Here is a 13,959-nt window from a genome sequence, read left to right as displayed (position 1 = left end):
GAATCAGCATTTCTACCAGTAAATTTGATATATTATATAATTCTAGGTTATTGTACCATATCATATTATATTAGTACATATGATATATGTGTATATGTATATATTTTATATATATGATATACACACATATACATATGACTTTTCTTTTTCTATATTATACATATATGTTCATATTTCCATGTACATATATATCACATGTACATATGTACATTCTTTCAAATGAGTTTCAGAAGTCAATTGCCAAATCATGTTTTCCTTGGCTATATCAAGTATTACTCCCACAGGCAAGTGAAGATCATATTATTTACCATTGATAATCTCTATCTCTTCAGAGGAAGTGAACCAGGCATACTTCATGATTACTAACTATAATGATCCTTTTAGCTAGTTTCCATGTCATAGGTCAAAATAATTTCCTTAATAGCATTTGTGTCTACATTAAGATTCTTGATTTTTTGAGGTCATTGATCACTTTGGCTATCTGGTAAAGCCCATGAACTCCTTTGAAAAATGTTTTAAAATAATTTGAAGGAAATATTAAATTTCAATTAGAAATTAGTGAAAATTAAAAAAAAATATTTTTCCCATCTAAACTTGTGAATCCTCTGAAATACATACTTTAGACCTCAAATAATGAAGTGGGTTAATTTCTATGTTGAGCAAATTCCACATAATTTTTTCTTTTAATTTATCTTTTAGAAAACTGTTTTTGAAATCTTCCTAAGCAAACAATTAGTGGTTGATTAGTTTAACTTTATAGTATTATGCATTAAGTATCATGGTTCTTTAAGAATAATTGACTGAATAAAAGGAAGAAAGGATCAAGGGAGGCAATGGTCAAGAAAAGACTTTTGAGGAGAGACAAAAGAGAGAGAAGAATAAACAGAAGAAAATATGATAAAGAAAATTATACAGTAATCATAACTGTGGATATAAAGGGGATGAACTTGCCCATAAAATGGAAGGAGAATGGATTAGAAAACAGAATCCAACAATATGTTATTTACAAGAAATACACTTGAAACACAAAGATGCACTCAAAGTTTTAAAAAAGTGCTGGAGGTAGATATTATTCTTCAGCTGAGCTAAAAAAAAAAAGGCAGAAGTAGTAATCATGATCACACACTAAGCAAAAGCAAAACCAGACTGAATGTAATCGGGGAAACTACATTTTCCTTAAAGGCACTATAGACAATGAAGAAATATCAAAATTTATACAAGTTTCTCTGCTAAAAGCCTCATTTCTCAAATATATAAGGGACTGAATATAATTTATAAAAATAAGATCCATTCCTCAATTGATAGATGGTCAAAAGATGCAAACTGCCAGTTTTCAGAAGAAATCTAAGCTATCTCTAGGTATAAATCATTACCATTAGAGAAATGTAAAGTAAATTAATTCTGAGGTAATACCTCAGAGTTACTCAGATTAGCTAACAGGACAAAAAAGGAAAATGATGCTGGAGGGAATGTTAAAAAAAAGAATATTAATGCATTTTTGGTGGGGTTGTGAACTAGTCTCAATCATTCTGGAGAAAAAATAATTGCAATTATTCCCAAAGGATTGTAAAATTCTTCATATTATTTGATGTGGAAATACCCTTACTACTACATCCATATCTTAAAGAGATCAAAGAAATAAGAAAAGGACCTATATGTACAAAAACACTTATAGCAGCTCTTTTAGTGGTGGCAATGAGTAGGAAATTGAGGGGATGCCCATCAATTGGGGATTGGCTGATCAATTTGACGTATAATTGTGATGGTCTTATAAGAGATGATGAGCAGGATGGTTTCAGAAAAATCTGAGAGGAAATATATGAATTAATACAAAGTGAAGTGAGTAGAACCAACAGATCATTATACATAGTAACAGCAATATTGTAATGATGATCAATTGTAAAAGACTTAGGTCATGTATTGAATACAATGATTCAAGACAATTCCAGTGGACTCATGATGAAAAATGCCATATCCCCCCAGATAGAGAACTCTTAGTACACACACATACACACACATACATGCACACACACACACAGACACACACATTATTGTTCTTGATTTTTATGACATGGTTTATATGGAAATGTTTCTCAAGATTTGATGCCTAATTGATAAAATGTCTACTTGATAAAATATATTGTTTGCCTTCTCAATGAGTGGATGAGGTACTGGTATGATTTGAAACTAAAAATGAAAAAATAGAATGTTAAAAATAATTGATAAATTGAAATATATATGTATGACCCAAACTTCCAAAGCTCAAATGAGTTTCCTAGAGTTGTGAGTCTAGCAAGGGATTCTTAACTATTTTTTTTTTAGCATGAATCCCTTTGGCAATTTGGAAAGGCTATGGCCCATTTTCTTGAAATAATGCTTTTTAAAATAAATGAAGTAATTACTTAGTGTAAGTTAGAAGATAGTAAAGCTAATTAATAAAGACATATTTTCCCCCATTGAAATTCAAGGAGACTCTAAAGTCTTTCTAGAGGGGTCCATGGACCACAGGTTAAGAACACTTTATCCAAATGAAGGTGGCCCTGAGAGCTTTGCTTGAGATCAGAACTATATCAAGTGATGTGATGTGGTCTCCTGATGGCTCTTTTATGTGTAGTGAAAGTGATAATCTTTGTTCTGATGACTGTACAGAGTTGCTATATAGATGAATTGGGATAAATTCTGGAGAAGAAATTTACAAAGGATAAAGGAGCATTCCTCAAGTATTTCAAGGTCCATCAGGAAGAAGAAGGAAAACACTTAGCCCTGGGGGCAAAATTAGAAGCAAAGGATACTATTTGCAAAAAGGTTATATTTAGGCTTGAGTTAAGGAAAAGAAAACAAAATTTTCTGAATATTAGAGCTATGCAAAAATAGAATGGGCTATGGTCTTACTCCCTGGAGGTATTAAGAAAGGGCTAGATGACCCTTTCTTGAGTAGCAAGCCAAGAGAATTCTTATTTAAGTATGAAGTAGCCCAAGGAGCCTGTGAAGTTCTTTCCTCATCTATTATTCCATGATTATGTAAAATATTGGCAAGCATTACATAAATGTAGAGTGTTATCATTTTAACAATCTGCCTTGATTTTCTGACATTATTAGTTGATATTACATGTCTTATTGAGTAAAGTATTCTGCCTGCACATGCAAAAGAAAGTGATTATTATTTGGATAATATAGAAACTTTGATCATTCTGTGATAAATAATGGAATGGATTGTATAAACTCTGCTTTATTTTCTGTTTCTCCCAAATTCTTGACAAAAACTTTTGTTTTCCTTCTGTGTGGTTCTATAAATAAACATCAATGATAAATATCCCTACATATTTTGAATTATGCTTAATACTAGCAGAGATACCCTGAAAATATCCCCCATGTTCTCTTACTCCCCCTATGAGTAGAAAGACCCACTGGGTGTGTTGAAGTAATTTGAGTTTTCATTTAATGCTTATTAATTGTGACAGTGTGATAGAGTGGAAAAGATTCTGGACATAAGATCAGAGCTCAAATATGCTTCTTACTTGTTTGATGACCATATGCTCATCACTGAAACCCCCTGAACCTCAAGTAGATCTCAAACTTGCATTGGTCAGGGCAATTCTTTAAGTGTTACTTGGACAGGTCTTTGTTGAATTGAGGCAGTAGAGGAAGTATGTCTGGAGAAGCTGGACTTGAGATATTTTAAGGATAAGAAGAATGTGGATTATTAGATAAGCAAACAAATTCCTATGTGTGGACTTTCCTAAGAAAAAGCTTAGAGGCATTAGAAGGGTTGTGTAGAGGACAGCATCTGTTAGTAATGTAATGAGGAATGTTCTGTGTAGTTTAGAGCAGAGAAGGAATGATTCTGACTAGGTCTGTGAAGGCCAGATATCTATCTCCCCACACTTCCTTTAAATCAAATAAGGTCAAAGTGATTGTTATTAGTGAGCTTGCTAAAGAAAAGGCACCCCATGATTTTCTTTTCAGAGAAAGTCAATAAAGAAACTGAATATTCTCCATTGTTACACAAACATCCTCCTTTTATTGATAGTGGGTCAATAAGAGTGCACATTTGTTTAGCTATTCAGGGAGCTAACAGAATTTGAAATGCAGAATATCAAGGCTAAGAATGCAGGAACAATTACCCAGAATAAAAGTGATTACAAAGAGAAAATAGTGAAGTGTGAGAATAATGCTAAAATTCAAAGGACTAGAGTCCTGCTAAGGCCCTCTTTTAGAGAAATTTCAAAGCTGCATTTCAGGATCAACAACATTTTAAATTACAAAATCTTACTGGGAGTAAGCACTAGGACCTTCCCAGAGTACTTTCTTAATGAAGAAATTCAAGTATACAAGGCAGGAAATCAAAGAAAGGAAACTGGTTTCTGTGTGGCTTCTAAAGCCCAGCTGCTTTCTAATTATATGTGATATATATCTCTTCTTCTTCACATTAGTTTTGAACATTGTGTATTGGAAAGAACTCTAGATTTGGAGTAAGGAGGTTTGAGTTCAAATCATAGTTCTGTGTTTTTCCTCATCTCTAAAATAAAGAGTTGACTAACTGATTGATTAACAATGTATGAACCAATGAATGAATGAATACATTAATTTTATTTTTTTATTTTTTTAACATTCAACTTTTTATTGAAATAAGTTTTATATAGTTTTTCACTTTATACAAGCATTTTTAGACATCCAAATAGAGTGGCTTTCATGTTATACATAGGAGGAGGCAATATATACACACACCTGGATGATACAGTTCTGTACAAAATGACATTTTTTTTTTCAGAGATAACGGTAAACTATACTCTCTCTCAACAAACCTGTGCCATTATGAAAGTCATCATGTTATCAGAAGCTATAGAATGAATATGGTCTCCGGGGTTATAGAAAGGGTTGCCCATGACAACTGTATAGGAATTATGTAACTTTTGAAATATACTACAACTCTCATTGTCTCTAGTACTGTGTTGGAGAAACCCACTACCATAAAAAATTTCGCCTAGAAACTAATCACATAGCCATATACTTTATAGTATATGGCTCCCTCTGATCCACAAGGGCCTTTCCCATTGCAGAGACCTCTTGTACTACATCAAGAGATCTGTGCACCATGTAATGGAACTTCAACTCATGCTCTGCAGGTATGTTTTGGATATAGAGTGGTTAATTCTCTTTGGTGAGCACTGTGATACACACCACCATCTTGCTAGAGAAGGGACAGTTGAATATATTAATTTTAAGAGTTTATTAAGCAATTACTATGTGCTAAGCACTATGCTTGTGCAAAAAAAAAGAAAAAAAAAAGGTCCTGCCATCTAGGAACTTACATGGAAAGAAAGTTTTGGGTATGCTGAATAGGGACATGAAGAAGTTCCCTTTCTGAGAATAATGGCTAAGTTAATTTGATTATGATTCTAGAATCAGCATTTGGTGAGATTGCAGAGAAGTTTCACACAAGAGAGTTGGAAAGAAATGACTGCTAACGTTCTTTATGAGCTATATCCATAATCGAAAGAAAGCAAGAAACACTAGGCCTGGAAGCAGCATTGCTCAAGACTAGTAGATCAATGGATGCAACGTTGCTTAGAACAATGGGGAGGAGACAGACAGGCTAGAGAACTTCAACTAAACCAATTAATTATAGCTACTTAAAAATACTAAATGAGAGTGAAGGGGAGGGAGAATCTCTTTTTTCATTATTTAATTCTTAATGGCTCTAGTCGGGAGAAAGTCCTGAAAAGTCATTTGTCACATTATTAAAAAGGGGTTACGTAAGGTTATAAAAAGTCTTTATCTGGTAATTATCTTGAAAGCATAAGAAATGAGTATGAGTCTAGTTGTATGCATGTCTTCTTTATCCTTAAAAAAAAGATCACTTGATTTTATCACCTTTACCAACTATTACCTTACATTTTTCTCTTTTTCTGTTAATAAATTCCTTGAGAAATCCCTCTACAAATTATAGCTTCAAATGCCTCTCTTCTCACTGTCTTCTAAACCTTTTTTTGGTCTAGCTTCTGACCTTATCACTCAACTGAAACTGTCTTCCCTAAAAGTACCAATGATCTCTTAATTGCCAAATCTAAAGTCATTTTCTCCCTCCTGTTGCTCATTGAAGTTGTTGCAGTACTTGACACTGTCAATCACCTTCTTCTCCTAGATACCCTTTCTTCTTTAGGTTTTTAAGACACTCACTGTTCCCTGTTGGTTGTCCCCCTACCTGTTTAACTAAAACTTTTTGGTTTCCTTTGATGTATTCTTCAAAGTCATGCCCACTAATTGGAACTCTTCCCATAAGGGTATATCTTAAATTGTATTTTTCCCCTCTATATTATCTCATCTGGTGATCACATTAGCTCCTTTGGTCATTTCTGTGTAAATATTTCTCACATCTATGTCAGTCCTAAACATTCTCTTGACCATCAGCATGAGTCTTATTGGACATATCTAAATTTCTGTGGTCATTTATCGCTGTGTATTGTGTACCTAATCCATTCCACTTATCTATCACTCTATCTCAGCAATATTATATCATATTGTTTTGATGATTGCTGCTTTGTAATGCAGTTTGAGATGTGGTACTGTTAAGTTACCTTCCTTCACATTCATTTTATTGATTCCCATAATATTCATGACTTTCTTCCATATGAATTTTGTTATTTTTGTCTAGCTCTATAATTTTTTTTTTTGGTAATTTGAGGGATGGCACTGAATAAGTAAATTGATTTAGGTAAAATCATCATTTTTTATTATATTTTCTTGGCCAACCCATGATCAATTAATGTTTTCCCAATTGTTTAGATCTGACTTTATTTGTGTGAAGTGTTTTGTAATTGTGTTCATATAGTTCCTAGATTTGTCTTGGCAGTTAGACTCCAAACTATTTTATATATTCTACAGTCATTTTAAATGGAATTTCTTTTTCTACCTCTTGCTGCTGGGCTTTGTTACTAATATATAGAATGCTGATGATTTTTGTGAGTTTGCTTTATATCCTGAAACTTGTCTGAAGTTGTTAATTATTTCAACTATTTTTTTAGTTGATTCTCTAGCATTCTCTATATATCCTATCATGTCATTTGTAAAGAGTGATAGTTTTGTTTCCTCACTGTCTATTCTAACTCTTTCAATTTCTTTTTCTTGTCTTCTTGATATAACTAGAATTTCTAGAATATTATTGGATAATAGTGGTAATAATAGGTATCCTTGCTTCATACCTGATCTTATTAGAAAGGCTTCTAGTTTATTCCCATCATAGATCATGTTTGCTAATGGTTTTAGAAAGATGTTACTTATCATTTTAAAGAAAGTTCCATTTATTCCTATGCTTTCTAGTATATTTAATAGGGATGAGTACTGTATCTTTTCAAAAGATTTTTCTGCATCTATTAAAATAATGATATGATTTTTGTTGGTTTTGTTACTGACATGATCAATTATGCTAATAGTTTTCCTCATTCTCTGCTAGTGCTTCCCTCTTGAAATTGAAATTAGGCTTCCCACTTCCCCCTGAGTGAGTCCATGCTCTCCTCTCTGCTCAGGAACGACAACCAGAGCATCTGTTCCCTGAGGCCTTAAGTGCTATCACTCTTTTTGGCCCTGGGACTGTGAATCAGAATTGTGTATGGGCAATGCAACAAGGTCTTGAAACTGGTGCCATCAAAGAGTCCCTACAATCTCCTTCCTTGAACCCTGCCACTGTCCTTGGGCTGAGAGCTCCTAAAGTTGCTGCTATTGCCAATGCAATTGCGTTCAAAGTCAGCTGCTAGTGCTACATGGTCTTTGTTTTTTCCAGGCACAACTACCACCCAGTGAAACAGATCTTTCCTGCCAGGCTCCTAAGTTGTCTTGGCCTGGAAAATTGTTTCACCTAAACTTTTATTGGTTCTATGACTTCAGAATTCATATTGAGGCATATTTGAAAGTTGTTTGGAGAGTGTTTGGGGAAAGCTTGGTTGAGTGCTTCCCTACTCTGCCATCTTATCTTACCTCTCCTGTAATAGCCCAATATATCCTTTCCTATATTTGCATAACTGCCACTCTGGTGCAGGCTTTCATCACCTCATGCCTAGGCCTAGGCTTTTGTAATTGCTTTTTAGTTGTTTTCTCTACCCTAAGTCTCTCCTCAGTTCAATCTTTCCTCTACTCAGTAGACAAAGTGATCTTTCTAGATCACAGGTCTTAAAATATCAGAGAGAGAGATTGAGAAAGATAGGAGAGAGAGAGAGAGAGAGAGAGACTTTTCCCATTGGTAGCAAAATTGCATACTATTTCATTCCCATCCAATCAAGGAGAGAGATAAGATTCAAGAATCACATCAGGCCATAGATTATCATAATTAAACTTGTGTCCCTGTCCCTAATCAAAAAAGAAAAAAAAAAACAAGAAAACAAAATAGGAAAAAAATTAGTTTCCTATTACCTTCAATATCAAATATATAATAGTATGTTTGGCTTTTAAAGCCCTTCAAAACCTGGTTCCCCATCCACTTTTATAGTCTCCTTATATTTTATTCCCTTCCATTCTATAAAGGCTTCTTACTGTTGCTCACATAGAACACTCAGTTTCCCCACTTTGCCTTTTCATTATCTGCCCTAACCCCATGTATAAGATACTTTCCCTCCTCACCTTTGACTCCTGGTTTCTCTGGCTTCTTTCAAGACACAGGTCAAATCCTATAGTCTGCAAGATGCCATCTTCCTGATCTACTATACTACTTTTATCTTTGTAATTTACATTATACGTATTTGCAAGCATGTTGTCTCCTCCATTGGAATTTGAACTCCTTAGGAACAGGGATCATGATTTTGCTTTTCTTCATATTCCCAGAACATGGCACAATACCTGAAATACAGTAGGTTTACTAAATTCAATACACTTAATAAATAAATTCTTGTCATATCCATTTGTGAGGATCAAAGGGTTTTATGGCCCTAAAGTGCTGTATGAACATGAACTTGCTAATGATTAGGGAAGAATTCTCTACCATGTCCTGATACACATAAGAGCAAGAATCACCATTGCTACATACACACACAAATATATGATGGTCTATATGAATTGATCACATAACTATAACTATACATATGAATCTATATATCTAAACATCAAATATATTATGTGTATATATTATATTGTATACATATGTTTAATTATAATAATCTGTGACCAGACATGATTCTTGAATCTTCTCTTTCTCCTTGATTGGATGGGAATGAAATGGTATGCAAGTTCACTGCCAATGAGAAAAGTCTCTCTCTCTCTCTCTCTCTCTCTCTCTCTCTCTTTCTGTGTGTGTGTGTGTGTGTGTCTATCTCCCTCTCTCCTTCCCCCCGTATATGTATACACACACACACACACACACACGATGATTCTTCCTAAATTTTAGCCTCAATGATATCTAGATAATTTAAACTATCACTTAAAAAGGGATGCGAAAGGGGTAAATAAGGAACAACAAAATGATAATAGCTCACAAGTGCATAACAAACAACATAGAGTACTAGAAAGATTCAGAGTTCATATCCTGCTTTTACCATTTATTACATTGAATATTATTATTAGCTTTTTGATCTTGGAAAAGTATTTTGCCTCTCTGAACCTAGCTTTCCTCAACTATAAAAAGTAAAAGTGGGAGTTAAAATAGTTCAGCTTTAAGATACCCTACAGCTTTTGCCCTTTACGATAGATGAAACAATTTTGTTTAGAAAAGAATTGAAAATCTCCCAGAAAAATAAAACTTAACTTCTATTGAGGTCTAAGGAGAGGCTAAACTTCAAGCAGAACAGATAAGACTATTCTTCAACATGAGGATCAACTTAAAGAAACTTGTCTGGCTAGTGACCTGAAGAATTCAAAATATAAAACGGCAATATAAAATGGCTGCAAAGCCTAACCGAGAAGGGAAGAGGGCAGCTGCACACATTTGGAAATAGACATTCTTTGCTTCCCTCTTTTTTTCTCAAGTTAAAATTTTGTTAACCTTAATTGACTTTACCTTATTTGCAAGTTTATTTGTCAAGCAGTGAAGGTATGTTAGCTTAGCAAATAGACTTTTCCCAGCTGAAGCCCTAGTGTGTTTTGAGAAAGATTAGTAAATAGTTCTTCCTTTTCTATTTAAATGTCGGATCTGATATAGTTCCAGATACCCTTGAACTAAGGGGCTATACGTACATGCCCAGAAGTTCGTATCCTAGGGAAAAGAAGTCTTTTTTTCCCCCTACAACATAAGCATTCCTGAGAATGGCAGAATAAAGAGAAGATTCATCAATGATATAAAAAACATATTTTAAAATCTGTGAAAATAAATGTCAATAACTTTCTTATTTCCTCTTCATATAATAGAATTCTCAACCTCTCTCTCTGTGTCTCTCTTTCTCTCATTACTTTGGAACCCACCCCCCTTTCCCAGTGTGAACAAAGTAATTTTCCCAAGCACTTACTGATAACTATGTGTCAAAGGGAGGAAATGAACCCTGAACTTACTTGCTCTCAGACCTATCATCTATCTACTAGGCCTCACTGACTCTGGATTCTTCTTTTTAGTTTTGGTGGTAGTGGCTATCTGGACCTGTCTGGAATGTCATGTGATATCCTTGATTTCTCAGTGTAACTCTGCTTTATAGAAAATAATGCATATATAACCCTACTTCCAAAGCCGATTGCCACTAGACTCCTTCTTCATTAGAGAAGAACAATGCCCAACTCTACCCCTATGTGTGTGAGTAGTAGGAGAAAAGATGAGAGGACAAAGTTGGCAAGAGCTGTAGATAGGCAAGTCATCCAGTCTTTTTCAACTCAGTCCCTTCAGACTTCTAATACTTCTGGCTTCTGGCTTCAAGAAAGAAGATGGATGAGGACAAATCCATTTCAGGTTGGTGATGTAAAAGACTCTGGGGGAAAAAAAAAAGCTGATATGAGAGGAGCTGGAAGTTTCAATTACATCCTTATCCCCAGCTTCCTACACTAGAGATTTTGTATAACATCTTGGATAAGATCTAGGACCCTCTCTCTCTTGGGTGAGCTGAGTTGTCTAACTCCCAAAGAAAGAGCACTGTTACTCTGAATTGTTTGGTATACATTTCTCTATATATAAACTATCTCCAACTTCTATTCTGGTATTAATTTAATAAATGAATTTCATAGCTAAGTGTTATCTGTGTTCAGTGTAGAATTGGTATTTGGTAAGGAAGTGGTCAACCTTTAGAGATGAAGCTGGGAGTCCTGCCCCGTCATCCTCCATTTGATGAAACAATGGTTAGAAGTTAGAGGGAACTTGAAAATCACATCCCTTCAATTAATAATATTTAACAGAGCAGATAGATGTAATTTTAGCCTTTACCCCCTTTCTCTGAGGAAATCACAGTAGTAGCCTCTGCCCTCAAAATTCTGTTTTGCCTCCTGGTGATAATTAAAAGTTCCTTCAGAGCCTAGTTGGGGGATAAGAACCTAGAGATGTCTATTCTCTATTTGAGCCACACAGCCATACCCCCATGCTACATGTGAGGAAGAACCTTCACTATGTGTATTTTTACAAAGCTTTGAGAAAGGAAAATATTTTTTCAGATTATGTGTCCTGAGTTTGGGCTGAGAAAATATGGCTACCTAATTCTAGTCATGATTTTACTGGAAGGGAATTCATAGATCATCTAGTCTTATATCCTGTTTCTATAGATTAGAAAACTGAGGCCCACAGAGGTCCATTGCAAAAGAGGCCATTTTGTAAGGCAGGAAGTAGAACAACCAATATTTAATTACAGGTTCTTTAAAAATCTAATGCAGTGGTGTCAAACTCAAGTAGAAACAGGGCCCCTAAATATACATATGGATCCCTGTAGGTGTATATTGACTTTAAAAAATTAACATTTTCTATATTTTATTGCATTTTCATTTGTTTTATTAAATATTTTCCAATTAAATTTAAATCTGATTTTGACTCCCCTTGGGGGTATCGCATGCAGCTGCATGCATGTTTGATACCTTTGATGTGGTATATTTACACATATACACACAGTCACATCATAGCTCTAGCCCATTGTATCACACCATCACATAGATGTGAATACACACACATACATATATATGATTGTGTGCGTATATATAATACATATATATATGCATATATACATATATACATATATATGTGTATCTATGTATGTCTATGTATATGTCTGTATATCTGTATCTATATCTATATCTATACACACATTTGCACAGCCCTCCTTCATTTAAATCCAATTCATTTGAAAGTCATGGTATCACATTCTTGATGTCATGGTCCTCTTCAAGAATGAAGGATAAACAACAACAGCATACGTGTGTGTGTGTGTGTGTGTATGTGTATGTGTGTGTGTGTGTATGCAGATTTCATGGAGGTGAATACATTTCTTTAACTAAGGTCAAGGTGATCCAAAATAATATTTGAAGGTATTTATTTTAGTCAAGTTTTAGAAATCTGTAGCTGCTCTTACCATGGAGAATATGTTCATCTTCTTATAAAGGCCAAGTGCTTATTATTAGAGAGTGAAGGAATAATAATTTATTAATGCCTACTATGTGCCAGGCATTCTAATAAGCATTATATAATTATCTCATTTGATCTCTATAAAAATACTGTGATATTCATACTATTATTATCCTCATTTTACAGATGAGAAAACTGAGGCAGGAAAGAGTTAAGCTGCTTGCAAAGGGTCATACAGCTAGCACATATCTGAGTATATATTTGAAGTCAGGTCTTCTGGAATTTAGGCCCAGTATTCTGCCCACGCACTATCTAGCTAGCTGCCTCTAATGTTATTATTATTATTTTTTAACTCTCTGTCTCTCTCTCTCTCCCTCCTTCCCTCCCCCATCCCAACCCCACTTCCCAAATTAAACTGTGCATGAAAAAAACAATGTCAGTTTAGTTACTGGAAATTGGAAGGACACAGATTTTAGATCAGTCTAAGGATAACCTTCCTAAAAGTTGAAGCTATCCAAGAATACCTCAAGGAGTGATGAATTCCTTGTCATTGGAGGTTTTTAAGGGCCAACTGATTAGCCATTTTCCTGGAATGTTGCTCGTAAAGTTTGTGATTTTAGTAGGCATGGACTAGATTACCTCAGAGTCCTTTTCTAAGTTAAAAAGTGTTTGACTGGACTATCACATTGTTAGGCCTGGGGAATAGTTCATGTTGCCAAGTTGGGGTAAAAGAAAGATTTGACTAGCAAAATTTGAGATCAATGATGAATTAAAATAAAAAATGAACTTCCTCTGTATATGATACAGGCTAATTAAGACCAACTCCATTTCTTATGTACTATATAATATTAGCTGACATAGAATTGGAGGAAAAGGTTTACAAAAATCAATGAAAAATGTATAGGTGTGCAGTTCGTAATTTGTAAAGTTTCTTTATGCTTATCTTCATTCTCAATGAAATGTTAAAGATTTGCCTACTCTTCTCATTTAGATCATTTCCTTCTAAAATTCTTGTTCTCAATCTGCATCTTAATGCAATTGAGCTCTTGATTTAGAGATATTAAAGAAAGGGGACATAATTGTCCTTTGCACTCTTCTGGATTCAGCTTCCCCAACCTTCAATATGGAACTCAGGAATCTTTGCCAAGGCAGGGATTTTTTCCCCTATTTGTATCCCCTTACCTTCCCTACTATTTCTTCTGGAATTACTTCCTAATCAGTTTATTCTTCAATTCTTAAAAAAAAAAATCCTACCCACTCCTGCAAAGTCACAGCAACACAGATTATCTTTCATTAAGTCTTAAAGCAACCTTGTATCAAATTTCTGCCATAGGTTCCTCAGATGATTACATCTCTGATACATCAGAAAATGTCTACTCTCTTGTATTTTCTTATTCCATGAAGAAATCTACAAGTTTGATGTCTTCATCATTTGAAGTCTTGCTTGGAAGGAAAGGGAAAATTCTTTCCACTTACAACAGGTGGAACACAATTTGACAGGCCCATATTGA

General features: G+C 34.5%; 1 pseudogene; it reads right to left on the bottom strand.

Annotated features, from left to right (window-relative positions):
• Positions 1-4,796: 4,796 nt before the first annotated feature.
• Positions 4,797-5,187, bottom strand: LOC114039664 (annotated as a pseudogene).
• Between the last annotated feature and the right edge of the window lie 8,772 nt (positions 5,188-13,959).

This window comes from Vombatus ursinus, unplaced genomic scaffold (genome assembly GCF_900497805.2).
Source record: "Vombatus ursinus unplaced genomic scaffold, bare-nosed wombat genome assembly UNPS02012179.1, whole genome shotgun sequence".
Lineage (NCBI taxonomy): Eukaryota > Metazoa > Chordata > Mammalia > Diprotodontia > Vombatidae > Vombatus > Vombatus ursinus.
The sequence above is the reverse complement of the archived record's forward strand: the minus strand, read 5'-3'. Positions and strand labels throughout refer to the sequence as shown.